Below are 25,103 nucleotides of genomic sequence, written 5' to 3'. Positions count from 1 at the left end.
CTGTGAGTCTCCCTTTATCCCTCCAATTCCCTCCCCCATTTCCAGGTGGGGAGGGGGAAGGGTGAGTGATAGGCTGCAGGGTGTTTGGCTGCCAACCAGACTCAAACCACAACACCTACTACCAAAAACCCCACCACTCACTCAAACCCAGCACGTTTTATACCTGAACACTGCTGTCACATCACACATTGGTCTTTTAATCTTTAATTTAAGCATTCCCATTTCATTCAATCTTTCCTGTAGGTCAGGTTTTCTAGACCCCTCTGGAGTATCTCCAGTAGTTTCAGAATGTTCTTGAAGGGCTGCCAAGAAACAGAGAAATACTCAGCTGAGGTCTTGTCAGTGCAGAGCGGAGCAGAAGGATCATTTGTCTGTATAATATCTGCACTTTTCACAGCAGCATGACATTGGTGACTCATGTTGCTCTTGTGATCCACTGTAACCTGTAGGTCTTTTTTCTAAAGGACTGACATCAGTATAGTTCAATTTTTAGGCCTGATTATTTTTTTTTTTCCAGTGTGACTGATTATACATGCTAGAATGCACAGCAGTGTATTTTCTATACTGAATTACATCTTTTTCACACCAATTTGCCAAGATTGTGTTAAATTCTGTGTACATACTCCTGGCAGCCCTTCCAACCTTGCTGTGATTTAGTAATAACATTCTGTATCAACCAGATATTAATATATTTATTAAGTAAAGCTGGACCAGGACAAGTCCTGAAGAAACCAGGTTGGTACTCCTTTCAATATGACAGTGAAAATATGTTCTCTGAACATGCTTTTTCTTTATTCACAAGGTTTCTTGTACTGTGATAGAATATACCTGATGAATTCAACCTTTGCTTTTCTTTCAGGCCGCCAAAAAACTGCTGCTAAGCATCTGGTTTCACGAGGATACATCAGGCAATTCGCACTTTCAGTAACATTCATGTCAGAATACAAATTTCCAAGAATTTAAAACTGGGGCTTTTTCTAACTATAATACAATAATTAATTCTAAAAAAAAAAAAAAAAAAACAAAACCAAAACAAAAAAACAAAAAAAAACCAAAAACCAGCCACACAGAAAAATATATATTTTTTTAAAGTTGTTGTACAGAACAGGCAATGAATGTAATTTCCCTTTTCCTGAAGAACAGTAAAAAAGATGATATTCACCTACTTCCTTTCTTGTCTATGTAAATGATACTTATAATTGGCAATATGATTGTACTAATACCATCACACAACGGATCTACAGAGGCTATAGGCCTTAAATAAGACATGGACTGCATTGCAAGAAGTGTAAAAAGTGCACATCAGTGCACCTATTATTCTTGACAAAAGACATTCAGGGAAAATTGCTGCAAAATGTACTTCATTCAGTTCCAGATAGTATTTGTAACTTCCTATTATATAAGAAGGATTTTTTAAACCATAAAACTTTGCATGTCTAGCTATGTGTTCACTCATTTTATACACGTGTTCAACTGGAAGTATTAGTGTCCTGATTAAATGCTGTCATCACCTCTTTTCCTCTAGATGTAGAAATATGCCTTTGCAAAGCTCAGGGACAGAATAGAAATAAACCATCAGATGAAATTCTTACTAGGGACAAGGAAAATAAATATATCTAAAATACAAGAATGCATGCTTAAAAGTTAGCAATTTTGAAAACTTGATTTAAAATTTCCTTCATTTACTAAAGGTGTAGTAGGCCCGTGGAAGTGTAGAATAAACTAAGAATCACTTAGATAAACTTAAAAATTTAAGTTCTATTTTCATACTGAGAACTTAAATATGTTATATCAGTGTAGATAAAAACATAATCATAACATAATGTAGGTTGGTTTGAATGTTATATGGGTCAATTTACTAGTCAAGAGATAACAAACAGACCAGGTTGTTCAGGTCATTGTCCAGTCAAGTTCTGAAAGTTTTCAAGGATGGAGATCCCACAACCTGTCTGGAAACCTGTTGTAGGAACTGACAAACATCACTGAGAAGGTATTTTCTTATTTCTAATCTTAGTTCACTTTACTGCAGTTTGTGTCCATTGCCTCCTGTACTTTTGCGTGTGCACCTCCAAGAAGTGTCTTCTTCTGTCTTCCCTGCAACTACCCAGTAGATTGTTGAAGACAGCAGTTGGAATCCCCTCTGCTTCCTTGAGCCCTCTCCCAGCTTCTCTTTCTGGAACATGAAGCTTCTCCTCCTACATCATTTCTGCTTGCTGTTTCAAAGGACTGCTGGCTTTGTTCCTGATCCCAGTGAAGTAAAAGGGTGTTAACAAAGCTGTGCTTTTGCAGAAGCATGACCATCAACCAAAGAGCCATTTCATAGGAGACACTTAATTAGCCATTAATAAATATTCTGGGCCAGGTTTTCTAGTTTTCTTACACCTAACAACTTATACTGGCAGCTGTGTAAGGCTTTGCAACTCAATAATGAGAACTTGTGACTCAAAGCCTAGGTCCATGTGCCTGTTTTGCAGACTTGGGGAAGGAACGCTCTCCAGTGTGCCAAAGGCTAAATCTGTTCCTAGCTCAGTACAATATACAGAAGGGATTGCTGACCCAATAATGTGTTTTGTTTTGTTGTTTTTTTTTTTTTTTCCTTTAAAGCAAAACTAAACTTCATAGACATGACTATTTCATCAAACTATAGGATCACTGGCACCTCTTTAAAAAGATCTCAAGATGCCATCTAGACCAGTTTCTTAAAGCTGTTCAGGCATTAAGAGGTGCATATTTAATTTTCTAGGCTTTACCAAGCTGTCTTTAAAGAATACAAAATGCTAGTAAGTACTCGATATCTGATTATTTAGGCAATTACATGCTTTAGTGCCAGTTTCATGTGGCCTTAATTATATTAGTACTGCTTAATGATGAGAAGCACATGAAGTATCATCTCTAAATGACACCATATTAGTTTATATCCAAGAACATCCTTTTTTCTTTTACTTTTTTTAAAAAAATACATTACTCCTTTTTTTTTTTGGTGCTGACAGTATGGATGAGAAAATAGTTTCAGGTCTTTACATCTAAAGGAAATGTTATTTTTCTAAAACAAAGATCACTTTATATTAGTATGTGTCCAGTCAATGAAAGAAAACGTGTTTAATGGCTGCTATTTGGCATTCCTACTTGAAAAAGAAAGAATGTTCAGAAATATTTTCTTTATGAGTTATCTGTTAGTAATCACAGTTCACTGCCTTGTTGATCTAGTGAATAAATCTATCTACTACAGGAAAACCTGTAATTCACACATCTGATCTTATTTCACTAACTGAGTGACCCTTTTTCGTTTCAGATGACAACGTCTAGCTTCAAGCAAACATTGAGCTGCTCTGTCAAAGCCTTTTTCACATTTCTACTGAATGGCCTGTAGGTGTTTAATTGCCATTATAGTCTGGCAATGTATTACATGAAATAACATGACATGTATAACATGAAAGAAAATTTTTCAAAAATCCAGTGTTGGGCTGTTACATCCTGTGACTAGCAGCAATGAAATGCATGTGCATACATTCTCTTTCCTTTTTTTTTTTTTTTTTTTTTTTTTCTCATTTAAATACAAATTAGAGAATTATAAGACCTTCCTCTGAATGTTGAAAAATAATATTAACATAGAATTTCACTGCCTTTCAGCCTGAGCTTTAGGAATGGTTCCTGGATGGTTTGGTACATCTGTAAATTGCTGTTGCATTGGTCAAGATCAGAATGGCTGGAGGAAGATTTCAACCTGTCCAGCTGAATTTGTATGAAAGACCTATCTGGTTTCCTGAGGGCTTTTGTTTGATTGGTTGGTTGGTTGGGTTTGTTTGTTTGTTTGGTTTGTTTTGTTTTGCCTTTTTGTTTGTTTGTTTGAGGTTTTTTTCTTTTTTTCTCGTTTGGGAATATATTAAGTTTGATATGGGAAAAAAAAAATAAAGATACAAAAATGTCTGGTTTTGCTGAACTTGTAAGAATTGACATAAGTGAGAACCTTCTTCAGATTTTCTGAATTTATCACTTAGATTCAATATATTATGAACATATCCTGATGGGTTCAACAGGCATTTGAAAAGAAGGCAACTCAGAATTGATCCCACCTCACTTTGCTCTGGGGCAGGATTTTGAATCCTGAGATCTCACATAATAATGTGTTATTCTGGCTATAGTACTCTTTAGTCTGCATTTTGAGTGCCTTCCTTCTAATTTTTCATATTGAAACTATTTCATTTTGAATTGCAAATGTCATGACAGGTAGAACTTGAACTCAAGTCTTCCATCTTAACGCCCACTAGGCTACAAAATCATTCTTCTCTGTGGTCTAGCATATCCAGTGCCAACTATCCCATTTACTTTTGCTGAAAGTTTATGTTTCCATACCTACAGTAGTGAATCTATAATACCTATCATTTGTGAGTTCATATCACATAGCTCCAACTTAGCATTGTGTCGAGATTAGAGAGCAACAGGAAGCTTATCTACTGCAATATGTATTATTAAAAATTATAATTGTGTTGGAGAAGTAGTTGATTGACACCAGATACAACAATTTGAGTTACTACCAATTAGGAAAAAAATGTTTTAGGTTTACCTATCTATACATGCAATCAAAACCTTCCATACTTCATCAGGTTTCTATTTATAGCCTAATATTGCACTAAATCAAAAGTTCACGTTCATCCCAAAGAAACCAAACTGCAAACCAGCTCAGTCCTGGAATTTGATACGCATCAGGTCCAACACTTTTTAATTATTTTATTGTATTCAAAGTAAGTAGTTACCAGAGAAAATAAGTTATTCTGAGGAACTAAACAAAGCAATAAGATATAATAGGCAAATGCCATTGTTTGAGGCTTGTACTTCTTTTTAAATTTCCATTTCTGTAAAGTGAAAATGCCATTAATTTTAATTTAAAATATGGAAGTTTGACAGACTAACATATGTATTTTTAATAAAATATAAAGATCTTATTGCTTTGTGAGTTCAAAATTTTTGCTTTCCTTTTAATTTATTGTGGTATATAGCTTCAGGTTTGATAGCCTAAGCTGGTGTTCTTGCCTGTTTTATGTCACTTGATGACATTTTTGTTGTTTGTTTGTTTGTTTGTTTTTTTAAATAACAATTTATGTCATGCAAAAAATGTAACTGTAATGTAATCTTGTCCTTTAAACATATTTTTGTATTTCCTCCATAGATTGCTCTCACTGTTCCGTTACAAAATCCATAATTAACTCTATGTATAGTTTACATTCATGAGTGATTCAATGAATGTATGTAATTTGTCATGTTTTCTTTTTTATTTGACTTTGACATTGTTATACAAGGTTTCCATACTTATGACTTAGGAAAACTAAAAAGTTCATTTACAGTATTAATATTAAGTAAATAAAAAAAAATGAAAAAATTATAGAAGTAGAATATTTAATTCCCAAACTGTTGTTATTAACTCATGGAAGAAATATCCTTGTGAAAGGAATTGAGAAAAAAGCATCACATTACATGTTATACGGGTTTTAACCTGAGAGCAAAACCAAGGATATTAGAACTGATAACACCTTTATTTAAAACTAGATTTTAGACAAATGATGTTTTGTTGTTCTTGTACTTCCTCTACCTTTTGAATCAAGCACTACTTTGGAAGACTTAAACACTTGAAGTAAGCTATCCAGATAAACAAGTGAAGATGATGACTAAGTGTCAAAATACTGTTACAAAAATTTTACTTCTGTTTTATGGCTAGTGTTGTCTGTAATAATATTTTCATTCTTTATCTAGTTCTTCTGGTTTGATATGTTGAAACTTTTCTTTTTTAAAATTTAAAATAACAGCATAGAAAGAAACTGATACAAATGTAGAATCTAAACATCTTTGCACAAGTTTAAATCTATCTGAACAGATTAATTAATGATAGTACTCAAATTTGGTTTAGTTAACTGTTAATACAAAGGAGTGCAACAGATAAAGATTAATTTGCAACAACACAAATGCTGTGTTAAAAAAGGTCTTAACATAACAACAACAAAATATACTCCTTTCCCCCCCAAAAGGAGAAGGTACCACTATGTTTTAGTTTCTTGAAAAATTAAAACAAACTTTCCTCTTGTTGGGGGTCCTGATAATCAGCTGATCTCAGACATTACATTTTAGAAGATTGTTGAAAGTTCTGCTAATGTCCTATTACAACACTGTGTCTTTCATAATGGTATGTATCTGTTTCTATTTCTCATGTACTTCAAGGAAGATAATTTCCATGAAATCTTCTTGTGGTTAAATGAAACAAATATTTCCATTGTCAAACCACAGGAAAACTCTGTCAAGTATTGCTACATTTATTGATTTAGAATGTTCTAAGCAGACATCCTCTGGAGTTTATAAGGGTTGGCAACAGACTGACTGAATAGGAAAAATCAACTAGTCAGTTGACAGATCAAACAAGGCAAAAGTTGGAGGAAAAAACCATAAGCGCTGACCATATACATCTTTCAGCTACACCCCAAAAATGGACATATGCCAGGAACTCAAGACAGTCTGGAAATAACCATACGTTCATGTTGCTTAAATGAATCCACAAACACTTATTGATATATCTGAAAACACCTTTCATTGAGTTCTCATCAACTTTGTTATTAAGTTTCTCACTGTGGCAACACATTTTCTTATTGTGGTAACATTGGCTGTTAATTGCTCACCCAGCTGCTCACTCATTCTCCCTCCTCAGAAGGATGGGGGAGGCGAAATGGGAAAAAAAAAAAAAAAAAAAACAAACAAACAAACAAAAAAACAACAACCAAGAATTAGAAAGCTAGTGGGTTGAGATAAAGTCAGGGACATTGCTTACCAGTTAACATCAAGGGCAAAGCAGATTTAACTTGGGTAAAATTAATTTAATTTATTGTCAACTAAAATAGATGTGGCTAGTGAGAAACAAGTACAAATATTAAAACATCACCTTTCCATCCCTCTCTGCAGGCTTTACCTCACTCCTTCAATCCAGAGATATCTACCCATTCCCAGAGATGCAGGGAGGGCTGGCACGGGGAGAGGGCTCATCTGTGTTCTGCAGTGGGTCTGTTTTGGAGCCAACTGAATCCAGCTGTTTACAGCATGAAGCAACCCTTGCCCTCTTCTCACAGAGGTCATTCCTGAAGCCCTATCCTGCTGTCAACACATTGACACCTGCACCTAATACACTCACTGATTTTGACTTTACACTGTATTCCATCTTATAATATTTCACTTTTTTTTTTCCAGAAAGCTTTTTGCTATAGTAATAACTATAACTTCAACACAAAAATAATAGTGAAGATGTGTATGGTTTGTTCCTAGAAAAATAATAATTTTAATACTTTGGAAGAAAATACTTCCAGTCATGTCAGTGTTGTATAATACACAAATATTTTTACATCAACATAAATCCCTTTTCAATAATGTAGACTGCAACTTCTGAAGACTATTACCAAAATTGTAATACTAAAATGCAAGTAAATCTGCATTGTGAAAAGACAGTGTATGAGTTTATTTGTGTGTATGCATTTAAACACACACAAAACCAATCTGTCAATTAAAAGGGGTCTTCTTTTAATGATCTCTGAAAGTGTTGTTTCAGAGTTTTAATAATATTTTGGTTTAAGCTTTGGATGGAAGTTTAAGGATGAGTTTGTGTTTTTTCAGACCAGTTCACCTGCCATCTCAAGTCACTGTCTACAAGCTTGGGACTAAAATGGTCTACTGAGTAATCTTCCCTGGTTCTCTGGTCTTATTTCAGTTCTTATGCTCAGTGGATTTCATTCAATTTTAGGGCTGATTGCCAGTGCTCTATCATTTTAGCTCTTCAAGGGAATACCTCAAGAAATACTCTGAAAAGGTCATTTCCATATTTTCCATGCAATCATATTGTCCTGCACAATAATTTCTCCAACCTTAAACCTGGACTTGCCAGAAAGTTTTCCTTTGTCTCTGAGGCAGATAATGAGATAGGATTATAATAATTAAGAGGTTAGTTTGTCTTCAAAATGCCTTGAAAGGTTTTAATTGTCTATTTGATTGGGTTTTATAAAAAGCTTCAGTATCTCTAACTACAGTAGCAAACTCCTTGGAAATGTTTGATGCTATAGTGGTGGAGTATTTCAAATTATCTTTGAGACAAGAATTGCACAGCATTTAAAGTAACATGCAGCAAAAAAAGTAAAATGAAAATGATCACTTAGATTTTTAGGTTTGGGTTTTTTTGGTCAGAAAATACTGGCATTATAAAAGATTCTAAATTTATTTTCTTCATAAATATAATTTGCTGACATGATTCCTGAAAGCACAGCAGTTATTTATCAAAAAATTTAGGGCTTTAGGATTGTGACAATTGGCAGAGCCAGAAGTAAGTCATCCAATTCCAGAAGAGAAATTCTAGAGTCTGACATGCTCATAGACTCTTGGTTTTGTGCTTTAAAACAGACAACAGGTAGAACTTAGTGCCTGTAACCTTCCTGCTTAAATGTCTATCTCAAGGCTGTAGCTGTGCACCCAAATGACACTTGGATAAGCATCTGATCTTTCTCCATCAGTTTTCTGTCTAGCTTCTACTGAGTAATAAATTAGAATATAATGACATATGAGTAAAGAAGGTCAGATATGATGACTTAGTGGTTCTTTTTTTGCCTTAAATTCTGTAAATGTGGTAATCTATCTGTCTATACTGGCAGCCATGACTGACAGAAACTATTTTTTTGAAAGTTGCAGATCACTGATGCTGTTTTTCCAAAGAAGTGTAGACGTTTTATGGTGAAAGATAAAGTGGAAGGACATAAACATACTACTTCTCTTTTCCATTTCCTTTCCATGCCTTGAATACATGTGTAAGGGATTGGGCTTGGATGGAGTTAGCTTCCTCCTTAGCAGCCCACATGGTGCTGTGCTGTGCAATTGTGGCTAAGACAGTGTTGATAACACACTAATGTCTTGGCTGTTGCTGAACAGTGCTTACATAGCATGAAGTCTTTCTCTTTTTCCTCCCCCAACCAAAGCAGGCTGAGGTTGGGAGTGGACACATCTGAGACATCTAACCCAAACTGACCAAAGGGATATCCTATGCTCTGTGAAGTCATGCTCATCAAAAAAACTCAAGGAAAAGAAAAGGAAGAAGGGACATCTATGGTTATGGCATTTGTCTTCCCAAGCAACAGTTACATGTGCTGAGGCCTAGGTTCACAGGAAGTGGCTGGACATTGCTTGTTGATGGGACATAGCAAATGAATTTCTCCTTTTGCTCTGCTTGTATGAGCATCTCCTGCTTTCTTTATTAAACTGTCATTATCTCAATACACAAATCTTTTCAGTTTCCTTCTATTTTCTTCCTGTCTTTCAGGAGAAGGGACTACATGAGGGAAACTATGGTTGTTTGGCTTCTGGTTGGGGTCAACCCACCACAATTTATAATACTAGTTCTTTTTCCCTCTTGTTAGATTTATTCAACAGAATAATTAGGGGATGCACAAACAAGGTTGCTCACCAAAATTGAACCCTCTTTGGTTAACTTTACCTGGTATCAAAATACATAAAGCTATTATTAATCTGATATTATGGGTGATTATAAGATAAAGAGAATATATGCATATCTCAATCCAACAATTTTACACAACTGTTTTTCTTAATGTAGTGTGAACAATGGAATGATGTGTTAATTTGCCTATTTGTGTTCTGTCAGGAAAGTAAACTGCAAAAGCCTTAGTCCTTCAAATTTAAAAGCATGTAGAAGCTGATGGGATTTTGTTTATATATAAGAGAGCATTTAAGAGTCACCTGCATACATTTTTTTTTTTTAAAGCAAAAGGCAGAAAATAATGGAAGAAATTGAATCCTTTATGTGCTGTCATTTTTATACTGTGTATTTGTGCACAAAAATTGTTTATGAAAGTCTCTAGTATAGTATTTATTGCCAAGTCACCAGTGAAACAGTTAATGTCTCTGGGTTGTTTTTTGTCTTCTACAGCCAAATAAAAGAATACATGGGAAACATTCTAATTCAGTTTAAAAGCTTTATACTCTCTTGTTGGAAAATTGTACTTTTAATGTAACCTAAGAATTGCTTTTAAGACAACACTGCAATTATTACGAGCTTTTCAAAATCTTAATAAAAAATTTATATAGGTTTACAAATGTATATTGCTTTTTACAGATGGAATTAAATCCCTATATTGAGGCTACTATTAGAAGTATCTGTCATCAGCCTTGTTTCTTAATAAGACTATGATGATTAAATATATTTTAATCTTTTATTTTTATGGAGTGGGTAAGAAAGGCTAGAATTTTGGAATATACCCAAATAGGTAAAAGTATAGACAGATTAATACATCCAGAGAGATACAAGATCCAGATAGATAAAATACTTGTCTAATGGAGAAAACAGGCCAAATTCTTCTGGATCAGAGGAAACTAAGGATTTTCTCACTTTTTTTTTTTTTTTTTTTTTTTTTTTTCCTAATGTGTTCAAATTACATTGTGAAGAACTTCTGTAAAAACCTTTCCTTTTGCATCTTTGAGACAAATGCTTGATACACTGTGTGATTGTTACTTGTGGTTCTAATTCATTGCACCTGTCATACTGACGGTTGAAACCTTGTTAGTTTTCCCAAGTCACTCAATATGGGAGGCAGTTTGCACATGACCAGCCCATTAAATTTTTATGTAGTAAACTCCTTGGATCAAAGCTAAGCCATTAATTTGTTCTTTAGTTTTCTGAAAAGGTTTAGTAAGGTGTAGATAAAGCAGTAAAAAAAAAGTAAATATTATGCAAAAAAAAAAACCCAAACCCCACATGTTAGTTTTTCATATTTCAAAAATTATTTTGAATTATGGCTTTGAAAACTTTTTTCACTTACATTATCAGAGACTGAAGAGTAAACAAAACTCATTTGTCCTTTTCTAGCAGTCTGCTCTATTCTCACCTTTAGAGATCAGGGCAGGGTGTTGGGGGTACATCCTTAAATGGATGTCCCACACCACGTAAGGAGAAGGAAATGTCTGAGGCGGAATGGGTATGCATCAGTGTTGAGCCACTGACAATGGATATAGGGAATATCTTGTTCTCCAGGCTGACTGGAAGATAGTTAATGTTATTCCAATCTACCAAAAGAGTGTGAAGGAAGAGCTAGGGAACTGTAGACCTGTTAGACTAACCTTGGTGCCTGGAAAAATTATGGAGAATATTAAACTGCATACTACTGAAAGGCATTTAAAGAGTAATGCAATTGCCAGGCACAGACAACAGGGTTTCACAAAAGCAAAGTTCTGTTTAACTAATGTGATATCCTTCTATGATAAGGTCATCCCACCTGGTGGATGAAGGGAAGGCAGTGGAGGTAGTTTTTCTGGATTTTAGCAAGGTTTTTGATACTGTCCCTCATAGCATCCTTCTGGACAGGTTGTCCAACTGTGGGATGAGCAGGTTCACCGCATGCTGGGTGAAGAACTGCCTGTGAATGAGACTACATCTGACTGTCAACTGGTCACCAGTGGTGTTCCTCAGGGTTCAGTTCTAGGGCCAGTTCTGTTCAGTATTTATCAACTATCTGGATGCAGGAGTTAGATGCGCCATTAGCAAGTTTGCTGATGACACCAAACTGGGAGGTGCTGTTGACTCTTTTGATGGACAGGAGGCCTGTCAGAGGGTGTAGATAGATTGGAGCATTGGACAATGACTAATTGGATGAAATTTAACCAGTCCAAATGCCGTATTCTGCACCTGGGATGCAACAGGCCTAGAAGGCATGTCCTATGAGGAATGGCTAAGGACTTTGGGCTTGTCTAGTTTGGAGAAAAGGAGGCTGAGGGATGACCTCATTGCTCTCTACAGATCCCTGGGGAGGAGAAGTGTAGAGAGAGGTGCTGGTCTCTTCTCCCTGAGATCCAGTGACAGGACACAGGATAATGGTTCATAAGCTGCACCAGGGCAGGTTTAAACTGGACATTAGGAAGCATTTCTTTACTGAGAGGTTGGTCAGACACTGGCACAGGCTTCCTAGAGAGGTGGTCAATGCCCCAAGCGTGTCAGTGCTTAAGAGACATTTAGACAATGACTTTAATAACTTGCTTTAACTTGGTTAGCCATGAAATGATTTGATAGTTGTACTAGATGATTGCTGTAAATCCTTTCCACCTGAAATAGTCTATTCTGTTCTATTTTATTTGTTGTTTTCCTGATCTGATCTGGACCCTGGGCTCAGTTACAGAATTTTATCAGAGATGAAACCAAAGCAGGTCTCAGCGGGTGGAAGGTATGTGAGGGTGAGGGTGACTGAATCTGGAGTAAAGAAATGGAATTTCCTGTATTTCAGCTTGAGCCAGCTGCCTCTTGTCCTGTCAGTAGTCAGCAATGAGAAGAGTCTGGCCTTGTCTTCTTCATTCCTTCCCATCAGGTGTCTTATCCCTCACATGGATAAGATCCTCCTGAGTCTTGTCTTGTCTTGTCTTGTCTTGTCTTGTCTTGTCTTGTCTTGTCTTGTCTTGTCTTGTCTTGTCTTGTCTTGTCTTGTCTTGTCTTGTCTTGTCTTGTCTTCTCTTCTCTTCCCTTCTCTTCTCTTCTCTTCTCTTCTCTTCTCTTCTCTTCTCTTCTCTTCTCTTCTCTTCTCTTCTCTTCTCTTCTCTTCTCTTCTCTTCTCTTCTCTTCTCTTCTCTTCTCTTCTCTTCTCTTCTCTTCTCTGGGCTGAACAGTTCCAACTCTGTCAGTTTTTCTTCATATGAAAGATGATGCTCTAATCCCTTAATCATCTTTGTGGCTCTTCTCTGAACTTACATGAGTAAGTTCATATCTTTCTTGTACTGGGAAGTCAAGAATGGACCCAATACTCCTGAAACGTCCCATCACTGGCAAAGTAAAGTACAAGGATCACCTCCCTCAACCTACTGGCAACACTCCTTATGTAGTCCAGGGTGCTGTTGGCCTTTTTGCCAAGAGGGCACATTGCTGGCTTATATTCAACTTGTTGTCCACCAGAACCCCAAGGTCCTTCTCTCAGTTACTCCTGCCCAGGTGAAAGACTGGATATTTCTCTTTACTGAACTGCATGAGATTCCTTTCAGCCAAATTCTCCATCCTGTTGAGGTCCCCTGAATCTCAGCACAACTATCAGTTGCATTAACTACTCTATCTAGTTTTGTATCATCTAAAAACTTGCTGAGGGTATATTTTGTACTAGCATTCAAGCCATTAATCATTATTTAAACAGTATAGGACCTTGTATTAAGCCCTGGGCTATACTACTAGTGACTGGCTTCCAGCTGGACTCTGTGCCACTGATCACAATGATCTGGGCCTGGATCTTTGTTCATTTTTCAATCCACTTCACTATCCACTTATCTAACCTGTACTTTTTCAGTTTGTCTATGAGGATGCTATAGAAGATAGTGTCAAACCCTTACCAAAGGTTAGGTAAACAAAATCCACTGCTCTCCTCTCATCCCACAAGTGAGTCACCTTGTTGTAGAAAGCTATAAGGTTGGCCAAATATGATTTTCTCTTCATGAATCCATGCTGACTTCTCCCAATTACCTTCTTGTCCTACAAGTGTTTGGACATGGTTACCAGGGTTAGTTGCTCCATCACCTTTCCAAAGTTTGAGGTGAGGCTGACTAGCCTGTAGTTGCCCAGATTTTCCTTATCTTTCTGGACAATTGGAGTGACACTTGCTGTCTTCCAGACTTCAGGAAACTTTGCCATTTGCTATTTTAAATATAAATATAAATTTAAATTTATATTTATATTTAAAATATAATAGTGGTCTTGCAATGATATTGGCCAGCTCCCTCAGCACTCATGTGTGCATCCCATCAGGTCCCACTGACTTAGGTATATCCATTTTGTTTAAATATTCCCTGACCTGATACTCTTTTACTAGGGGTAAATATTCCTTGGTCCAGACTTTGCTGAAGGCCAATCTAACCAGCAAATACTGAGGCAAGGGAGATATTAAGCACTACATCCTTTTCCATGCCCTTTGTTATCGGGGCTTCTGTACCACTCAGCAACAGGCCCACATTCTCCTCAGTCTTCCTTTTGCTGCTGATATACTTGTAGGAGATCTTGCCTTTCACATTCCTCACTAAATTCAACTCCACATGGGCTTTGCCTTTCCTACACTTATCCCTGTATGCTCAGACAGTGCTTCTAAATTTCCCTATGGGTCATCTGCCCCTACTTCCACCACTTATATACTTCCTTTCTATATTTTATTTTAATCATGAGTTCTTTGCTCGTCCATGCAGGCCTCCTGCCACATTTGCTTGATCATCAGGATGGATTATTCTGGAACTTGAAGGAAGTGGTCCTTGAAGATCAACCAGCTGTACTGTACCCTTTTTCTCTCCAAGGTGCTCTCACATGGGATTCTTCCAAACAGATCCCTCAATAGGCTGAAGCTTGTTCTTCTGAATTCTAGGGTTGTAATTCTGATTTTTGCTCCTTTCCCTATTCTCAGGATCCTAAACCTTGCCATCTCATTGTTGATGAAGCCAGGTCTGCCCTCAGCCTTTACATCACCTATGAGTTTTTCTTTGTTTTTCAGTATAAGGTCCAGGAGAGCATCTCTCCTCATCAGCAACTCAATCACCTCCACCAGGAACTTGTCATCAATGCAATCCTGTAACCTCCTGGATTGCTTGTGACCTGTTGTGTTATTTTTCCAGTAGATATCAGTCTGGTAACATTTTCCAATGAGGACCAGGACCTATGGACATAGCTCCAGTTGTCTGAAGAATATCTCCTCTAATTTTCCCCAGTCAGGGTGTTTATAGCAGCTAGACACTACAGTTTCATCCATATTGGTTTGCCTGATAATCTTGACCAACCAGCTCCCATTAAGTTCATCACCCATCCAAGGCAGAACTCCATGAATCCACACTGCTCTCTCACATAAAGAGCAAATCCCTCTTCTCACCTTCCCAGTCTGACCTTCCCAAAGAACCTGCATTTGTCCATTGCAACACTCCAGTCTTAAGATCCTATGTCACCACAGCTCTGTGATCCCATTGAGATCATAGCCCTGTAACTGCACAAAGGCTGTGTGTTTATTTCCCATGCTGTGAGTGTTACTGTACAGACATTTCAGAAAGTCACCCAAGCATGTTGATTCCCCAGAAAAGGCATAAGAGCTTTCCCAGTATTTCTGCCCCATAAACACTTCCTTATTCACATGCCTACACTTGAGGTGATTCTGCTCCGTCTTTTTTTTGGTTGATTGCCATGTTCTTTCTGTTCACATCACCCCAGGCCTTTTGCTTGCTTACCCCATCTACCACTTCCTCACTTGATTATTGAGGAAGCTCTCCCTTCCCGTCATTCCTAGTTTAAAGCTATCCTTATCAGGTCAGGTGGCCTGTTGGTAAAGATAATTTTTCCCCACTTAAGTCAGGTGGATCCCATCACTCCTAAGAAGTTATTGATCCTCATAGGGGATCCCATGGTCCTAGAAAGCAAAGTCTTTCTGCTTGACAGCAGCCACACAATCATTTATCCAAGGTCTGCATTCAGTTACAGAGCTATGAACTAATTGGAATTACAGACACATGATGGGATAGCTCACACATGGCTGTGTCTGATCTTGGTTACCCTCACCATGCCTCATTCTGAATCCCTACCAATGGGCTTATAACCCAGCCTGATCTCAGCCTATCCCCATCCCTTCTAAAGTGCCTTGTGCCCTGGGAGGGGGATGACCCTGGATGCACCTCTGCCTGCCCTGCTCCCTGGCTGGAGTGGGGGGATGAGTTCTGGTTGGTTAGGCCCTGCACTGGTAATCACCTTGAGGAGGTCCCACTGTTTCCAGCCCCTGGTCTCCATGATGCTGCCAGGCCCTGTGTTGCCCTGACAGGACTCCACATGGAAGCCTGTAAGAAGTTAATACTTTAGGAGTTTGCACTCGGACCTGTCCATTTTACTGATGACCTGGAGGAGGTGAAAAAATGCACTCTTGTCACATTTTCAGATGACTCCAAGTTGAGGTGACCAGCTGGTACATGTGAAAGCAGATCTGTCACCCTGGAGAGGCTGGGAAACATGGGCAAACAGGTTCTCATGAAATTCCACAAGTACAAATGATGAGTCCCTGTTCAATCCCTGTAGGTGAAGAAAAGCTCCTGCAGTGACACTAACTGGGGACAAAGGACATAACAAAGGTATATAGAATGGTGATGGGCTCCTCTGGGAAAGGTCCTGCAGTGGTGATGGGCAGTGAGCAAAATGTGAACCCACAATGTGCCCTAACAGCAAAGGTCGTGAACAGCCCCTGGGTTATATGAACAGGAGAATGTTCCATAGACTGAAGGATTGTCAACTCCCTGTGTGGTGTTTGTCAGATCATCTTTTGAGACTGCGTCAAGTTTTGGCTTCCAGCACAGCAAAAACATGGACAAATGGTGGGGAGCTCAATGGAGAGCCCCCAGGGTGGTCAGGGCTGGAGTACTTTCCCCATGAGGAGGGACTGGCAGAGGTAGGCTGGGTTAGGCTGGAGAAGGGATATCTTCAGTGCACCAAACAGACTCCCAGAACCTATAAGAGGTCACGAAGGAGGAGGAAGTGGTCTTGTTAAAGTGGTGCAGGACAAGAGGAAGAGAGAAAATGAATGCAGGAGACATTCAGGCTGAGTACAAGGAGAAGCCATTTCCCCATAAGGACAGTAAGGCAGCAGAGCAGGTTGCCCCGAGAGGCTGTGTCACCTCTGTTGTTGGTGGGTTTCAAGCCTCAACTAGACCGAGTTGTGAGACATCCAGAGCTAGCCCTGCTTTGGGCAGTGGGTTGGACTAGAGACTTCCTGAGGACCCTCCCAGCCTGAATTATCCTGTGACATGATAATTCAAGTACAGCAATTTATATAAGAGAAGGGGATATATTTTTCTTTTCTTGCAGATTTATATACTTCATATAGGATTTACACCATTTTCATATTCATATAGGGCAAAATAATTCCCATTTAGTAAGAGAGTATTAGAAATCAATATTTTAGCTACCTGAGGGCATAATTTTTTTTTTCATTATTATTGCTGTTCACTCTGTTTACTTACTTGTCATTCAAACTTTTGTAATAAAAACCATTAGTTGAAATCTTTTCTAGCAGCATTTATTATATTCACTAAGCTTCACAAAATAAAACTCCCTTAATAGCAACAACAAGAAAATCTAAACCACAGTAACATCAAGGTTGATTTGCAGATATTACAGCTTTTTTGAAGACAACAGATTTGTTTACATTATATCATTTCCCACCCAGCACAGCTTGTACCTTCATTACAAATATACTCACTGGGCTGTGCTGAAAATACTCCCAACCTAAGTCAAAATTAGATCCAAGTGAGATCTCTTGAGTGTAGTGAGAATTGGAATGAAGGCCCCCAGCTATAAAGAATATGTATAACAATATTGTGACAATAATATTCACCCTAGAAAGTGCTAAGAATTTAGGTTTATTATGCCTCACTGGGTTATAGTGCGGGACAGAAGAGAATATATCAGAAATTAAGGCAAAGCTGGAGCAGAGACTAAGAAGCCACTGAAAAGACAAAACATATGTTCTAACAAAACATTCACTGTGTGATATTAACTGTTAGGTAAGAATGCTAAAGTGACAAAGTCCTTGGAGTATATTTCCAAGAAATTCAAGAATTAATGGATACAGCTAAACCAAAATTCTGCTCAGCAGATCAATGTTAACTTCTTCATAATCAGATTTGTACCCTTATGGACTATTACGCTAAAAATCCTGTCTCCCACTACACAATTTCGACAAATAAGTTGTATGACTGAAAATAAAATGTGGAAAATCCTGAGCAAACCCCCAAGTCAAAGTTATAATAAATTATTACAAATATATATACTTCAGTTATTGATTAAGATTGGCACCAAAAAGCTTATGTACTGCCAAACACACAGACTGATTCCATAAAGAACTGCATCTATTTGCATATGTGAGGGGCTCACATTCATTACATTAACTTAGGTGTATAAATTAATAGAGGAACTTTGGATTGGTAACACATTTCTTGGAAGCCGTTAAAAGAAAACCAACTGTTTTACCGAGGAGCACCTTACATGCAATAATTAAAAACAAAGAAACAAACTAACAAACAAAAACACACCCCAAAATGGGAATATACTAATGTTTTTTTGATAACTGCAACTCAGACAAGTTGAAAATCAGTAATACATAATGAAAAATCATGCACAGAATATTGTTTCTTGTGGGGGGCAATTAATTGAAAAAAAATAAGTAGTTGTAGTAGGTGGTCAAAAAGGGAGTATGTATTCCTACGATAATACAAGTCTGAAAAAGGTAATCCTGAAGGTCACAGAGAAGACACTTTCTGTAATAAAAGGGAAGCATACATGCTACTGACAAGATATCAGAAATAGCTCACTTAAAATTCAAATTACATTTAAAAAAATAAATAGATGGAGTGTGAGCATATAAAAGGAAGGATTTCTTGGATGGTAAGGGGGATGAAAATGCTAATTTAGGACAGAATTGAAAGCATGTTGTTTCTTTAGCCTACAAAAACAAAAATGAAGAAGAGTATGAGTACCACTTGCAATTTCTTGATAGAAGAAGGATTAGAGAATGAAAAGAAGACAAACCAAAACAACTTAAGGTATAAGGAATGTTGGAACAAAAGCCAATACATAAAACCTATTAATAAACATACGAATAAATGAAAGCTTGGCATCTGAATAAGCTTCCTAGCTCAAGGAAGGTATGAACAATTTTTCAAATGGAATAGATATAGCTCCTTATCTAGTTATGATAAGGATTGCACAATGCGAGGATCTGCAAAACAAAAGTACTTCCATCAGTAGCTTAAAGAGGTCTCTTTCAGTTCCAGAATCTTTAACATCTTTTTACTTAGTGTTTTGTTATACAGATAGAATTCCATGGGCTCGAGTGAAGAATGAACAAATGTGCCCTTTAGAAAATGTCCCTAATTATACAGGATTGAAAAAAAAAAAAAAAAAAAAAAAAAGGGGGGGCAAAAATAGATTGTAAGGTATGGCTTTATTACAGATAATAGTGACATCTGGAGTACTGGTGTAACTGTGAAGGGTATAACATAAAATGAAGGGTTAACAACAAGTTGGAAATCTCTCATATTTTTCCTGGTTTTTAATCCACAACTTTAAATTGCTGCTTCCTCTGCTTTCAGGCCCAGAATCCCAGTCTTTATTCAGTTAAAATCCACACTGATTTCAAAGAGTGTTGACTATATCCTCTTAACACACAACATTCTTTGATACTTTTTTCTAAAAGTGATCAAAGATAAATTTAGTGTCTCATTCTCCTGGTAGTTAAATCTGGACAAACTGAGAGCCAGTCAGCTGAAATACTATTATCAAATGCTCATTTAGTATCAGCTTAGTTTCCTTTCTATTAAAGTAATGGAAAATTTAATACTGTTTCTGTGAGGGAGTAATTAATCCCAGAAGGAATGATTTTGAAAATCTTACCTTTGAACTACAACAGTGTAAAAGCAACTTCAAAGATAGTTATGGACCTGTCATAACTTAATTAAAAATTTTAAACTATATTAAGCAATGAGTTGTTGGTTTCTATAGTTGGAGAGAGCTCATGAGAAGTCAACGTCTCTGATTTTGGAACCAATTTTGAACTATGTTACTCCATTTCAAAACCAGAGCAGCAGAACAGAGAATCCTCTATGAATTCATGTCTTGGATAGATAATGAAGGGGAAGATGTAAAGGTTTTCTATAAACTACCAGTAAGCCCTAACTTTCACATTTCCTAATTCCAGGAAACTATCTATTTTTCTGAAATGTGATTAGCTACTTGTGTTAATTATCAAACTGTGTCTGAGAAGACCATGGGATCATAATGTGGCAGTACTATCCAGGGTATTTCAGAGGACATTCTTCATTTCTGGATTGGGTTCTGTGGGTTTTGTTCTGGTTATATCTACTAAACATTCAATGATATGTTATATCATGCAGAGATGACTGGTTTCTCAACACATTCCTCTCCCTTTTTCTTTCTATCACTCTTCTTCTCTCAGTCCAACATCATATTCTAATATCTCTATTTGTTCAAGTTTGCTAAATGTATAATGTGTTTAGCTTGCTTCCATTATCAAGAAATTACTTATGCTTTTTCACTTTACATTTTGCTTTGAGATTCCCTGCATAAGGAAAATAAAACCAAATGTATGTCATTTTATCTTTAAAAAAATATCACCTAACAATTCTTATTAAGCAAACCGAGGTTGACAGAATTTTGTATGTATTCTTCCAAAGTACAATTGGTGCAAAAAATACCAAAAAACATTTCTGAAATAGAATCATAATCATAGAATTGTTTGGGGTGGAAGAGGCCTTAAAGATCATCTAGTTCCAACCACCCTGCCATGGGCAGGGGCACCTTCCACTAGACTAGATTGCTCAAAGCCCCATCCAAAGTGGCCTTGAACACTTCCAAGGGGGGCGGGGGGCAGCCACAGCTTTTCTGGGCAACCTGTTCCAGTGTTTCACCAACATCATCATCATCATAGTAAAGAATTTTTTCCTTAGATCTAATCTAAATCTACCCTCTTTCAGTTTAAAACCATTACCCCTTGTACTATCACTACATTCCCTGATAAAGAGTCCCTCCCCATCTTTCCTGCAGGTCCCCTTTAAGTACTGAATTGTCACTACAAGGTCTCCCCATAGCCTTCTCTTCTTCAGGCTGAATAACCCCAACTGTCTCAGCCTGCCCCCATGAGGGAGGTGCTCCTGCCCCCTTATCATCTTTGTGTGTTTCCTCTGGACGTACTTGAGCAGACCCATGTCCTTTTTATGTTGGGGGCCCCAGAGCTGGGTGCAGGTGGGGTCTCATGAGAGTGACGTAGAGGGAGAATCAACTCCCTTGACCTGCTGGCCACACTTGTCTTGATGCAACCCAGGATACAGTTGGCTTTCTGGGCTGTGAGCACACATTGTTGGCGCATAGTCAGTTTTCCATCCACCAATATCCCCAAGTCCTCTCCGCAGTGATGCTGTCAATCCATACATCCCTCAGCCTGTATTTGTGTGTGGCATTGCTTCAACCCATGTACAGGACCTTGCACTTGGCCTTGTTGAACTTCATGAGGTTTACAGGGACCCACCTCTCAAGCCTGTCAAGGTCCATCTGGATGTCCTCCCTCCCCTCCAGTGTGTCGACCGCACCACACAGCTTGGTGTCATCTTTCAGTGCAACCATCTATCCAGTTCCTAATCCACTGAGTGGTCTATCCATCAAATCCATGCCTCTCCAATTTAGAGACAAGGATGTTTTGTGGGACAACATCAAATGCTTTGCACAAGTCCAGGTAGATGACACCAGTTGCTCTTCCCTTATCCACCAGTGTTGTAATCCTGTTGTAGAATGCCACCAGATATGTCAGGCACAATTTTCCCTTAGTGAAGCCATATTGGCTGTCACTAATCACATTCTTATTTTCCATGTGCCCTAGCACAGTTTCCAGGATGATCTGCTCCATGATCTTGCTGTGTACAGAAGTGAGACTGACTGACCTGTAGTTAGCCTGGGTCTTCCTTTATTCCGTTTTTAAAAATGGGTGTTATGTTTCCCATTTACCAGTCAGTGGGAACTCTACCGGACTGCCACGACTTCTCAATTATGATGGATAGTGACTTGCCTCCTTCATCCACCAGTTCACTCAGGAACTGTGGATGCATCTCATCAGGTCCCATGGATGTGTGCAACTTCAGGTTCCTTAGATGATCTCAAACCTGATCTCCTAGAGTGGGTTATTCTTCATTCTCCCAGTCCACACCTTTGCCTTTTGCATCTTAGGCAGTATGGCTAGATCACTTGATGGAGAATATTGAGGCAAAAAAATCATTGAGTACCTCAGCCTTCTCCATACCCCAGGTAACCAGGTCTCCCATTTCCTTCTGGAGAGGGTGCACATTTTCCCCAGTTTTCCTTTCCTTATCAACATACCTATAGAAGCTTTTCTTGTTGCCCTTGATATCCCTGGCCAGACTTTATTCTATCAGGGCTTTGGCCTTCCTAACATAATCCCTGGCTACCCAGACAATTTGTCTGTATTTCTCCCAGGCTAACTGTCCCAGCCTACCCTCTGGAGGCTTCCTATTTGTTTTCGAGCTTGTCCAGAAGCTCTTTGTTCATCCACATGGGCCTTCTGGTTTTCTTAACTGACTTCCTCTTTGTCAGGATGCATCGTTCCTGACCTTGGAGGAAGTGGTCATTGAATATTAACCAGCTTTCTTGGGCTCGTCTTTCCTCCAAGGTTTTATTCCATAATACTCTGTCAAGCAGATCCCTGAAGAGGCCAAAATCTGATCTCCTGAAGTGCAGGGTAGTGAAATTGCTCTGATTGTGTGAAGTAGTCTTCTCAAATTCTATTCTAATCACATAAAATGTAAGAAAATACATCCTGTGTTTTTATTATTGATGTAGTAATGATAAGGAGGAGCGATAAGTTTTGAATGTGTGTTAACACCATTTAGCACCTTTTCAGAAGGGTTGTCTTATGACACATAGTACATAAGTTACATGGTCACAGAAAAGGTGCAGCTACAGAATAACCTAAGTAGATACTACAACAATGAAATTCTAACATTAGGTGAACAGATTTAGATCTGCTTCAGGCATTTATTTATTTTTTTTTTAAATATAATTGGCAAATGTAATGCATTGTTATTGACAAAAAACAATCTCCAACTGTCAATAAATAGGTTTCCTAACCAAAAATACTATGATAAAATTCTTAGCTGAATTAAGCTCCTGAAATAATCAAAGATAAAATTAATTATGCAAGAGATTCAATTTTTCTGAAAGCTGTGGAAAAACATCCTTTGGCTAGTCTTTGGAATTTCTGAATGCTTGTGTTAATATTGTAAACTGGGTTTATTTTTCCCAGCATGGGCTACTTTGTGAATTTTAGTTCATTAATGTGCAAAAACTATAAAAAATAAACAACATCTTAAAACATATTTTCCTAAGTGCCAGAAGGTCTGATGCATCTATGTCAACTTGTATTGATTTAGAATATAGGACTATATTTAATTTTTTAAGAAGAGCTCCTGACAGTAATAAAGCTGGTTGATTTTTGATACTAATTTGGCTAGAGTCTATTCTGTTCCCTTACTCTTATATCTAAGGTATTTTTCTTTTCTCTTTCTTGACACATCTGTTTACTCTCTGTAGCCTCTGTTACAACATAAATGGTTTAGGCAATGAAGACAGAGCATATCTCTGACTTTAAATTACTATATGAGGTACATAAAAGCCTTGATTCTAGTGTGCTGTCAGAGATCTTGACATTACACAAGGTGGAAAAGTGATCTTAAATTCTATGAAATAAAAAAATCTGAGGATTAAAATACCAAGCAACATAGGAATTCTACTATCTGACTAAATTGCAGCTTCTTATCAATCACAATTCTTTGTCAAACTCAAGTTCAGGAATAATTTTTTCAGTATAGAATAATATTTGTTAATTATTTGGTAATCCTTTTGATAATTCTAAATAAATTGGCTTCATCTTTTTGGCATAAATCTGTAATGACTTCTACAGATCAAAACGCAAGGTAGATGTCTTTGCTTGTCAGCCACTCATCTCATGGCAAAGGTAAACTTGTGGTGCTTCTTTCTACTGTTTCTCTTATGAACATCTATTCTACACTGCATTTTCAGAAGTGCAAAGACCAAATTCCATACATTTTATTTTTCTAATTTCTTCTACGTTATGTTTTATGACATTTTCCATTCTACTTTTTAAATTTTTTTTGTTTTTTAGATGAACTAGGGCAGGTTTGCTGCAGGCCTAGGCCATTATTGAAGTCCTTTAAAGTATCAAGATACTACATAACATCCTCACTTATATTTGCTATATACATATTATTTGTGAAACATATAAACACAATAAAGAACATCAAGGATGTATTATTGCAATACATTCCTTCATTCAGAACAACTCAGTACAATTTTCATGTACATATTGAATAATATACTGTGCATATACTGTTTTTTATGCAATTGTGTTAATATTTTCAAAACATTGATAACATAATTCAAGCTCCACACAAAAATCAATAATCTTGAAGTGTTCTGTCAGATGTTATGCCATGTGACTTGACAATGTTAACTGCTGTGTTTCCTGGTTGTTTCACTTTTGTAAGTGAAATGATTGTGTAAAGAACATAGAAGTAAAGGATATTCAGTCATTTATCGACATCCACAAAACCATGAACTTTTCTTTCTCATTACCTTATGCAGTCTGTGGCAACAGCTGTCTTCCTACATGAAGGATAGATTTTATATTGTCCTTTGTTTTAACCTGAATGAAATTATTTTGCCACATGTCAGTATATATATTGGGATTTATGCTTAATCAAATAATTCAAATTCTGTCATGATTTCATCCTCATGAGTATATAACAAAGATTCAAACTGTATCTTAAAACACCTACCATACAGGACAAAATTATTCTGACTTTGTCTCATTAATCCTAAGGAAAAAAACAGTGATAAATATATGAAGGTCTTCTAGGTTTTGTTGTGATTTTGCGCCCAGTTCATTTTTTTTCAGACTAATCTCTTGAATCATTCTGGGGCTGAACTGTCTCATCTTGCTTTTCTTACTTGCTCTATGAAACTTTCACAAGGACAAAAGCAGACAGGTTCTGCAATTTGCAGAAGTTCTTATCAATTCATCTACTCAACTAAGAGAACTCATGTAACCACAGCAAAGTTCCAGGTAAACCTAATGTTCTCAAGGAATGTGAATTGGTATGGTAACATTTTTTTTTGAAAGAATGGTAATTTATGATCCCATAAAGTGCACCAAGTTCTTCATTTTACCTTAATGAATGATTTCAGTTTTTCGCAGAGCACTTCATCAGTGCTGTTCTATAATTTAGTAGAGCTGAATAGAAGCAGGAATTTGTCATTTCAGCCTTTATTCAGGATAATCTTTCAAAAATTATTTGGGACATAAGAGGCCAATATTCTACACTCTACTTAAATACTTTGCATGCAGCGCACACACTTTATAAGAAATTACTGTATGTGGTACTACTTATCTAGTAAAAATAACCTACATATGCATTAATCCTATTCATGTTTCATACACTGG

Source organism: Tyto alba, unplaced genomic scaffold (genome assembly GCF_018691265.1).
Source record: "Tyto alba isolate M040663 unplaced genomic scaffold, T.alba_DEE_v4.0 Super-Scaffold_14, whole genome shotgun sequence".
Lineage (NCBI taxonomy): Eukaryota > Metazoa > Chordata > Aves > Strigiformes > Tytonidae > Tyto > Tyto alba.
This window is presented reverse-complemented; position numbering follows the sequence as displayed.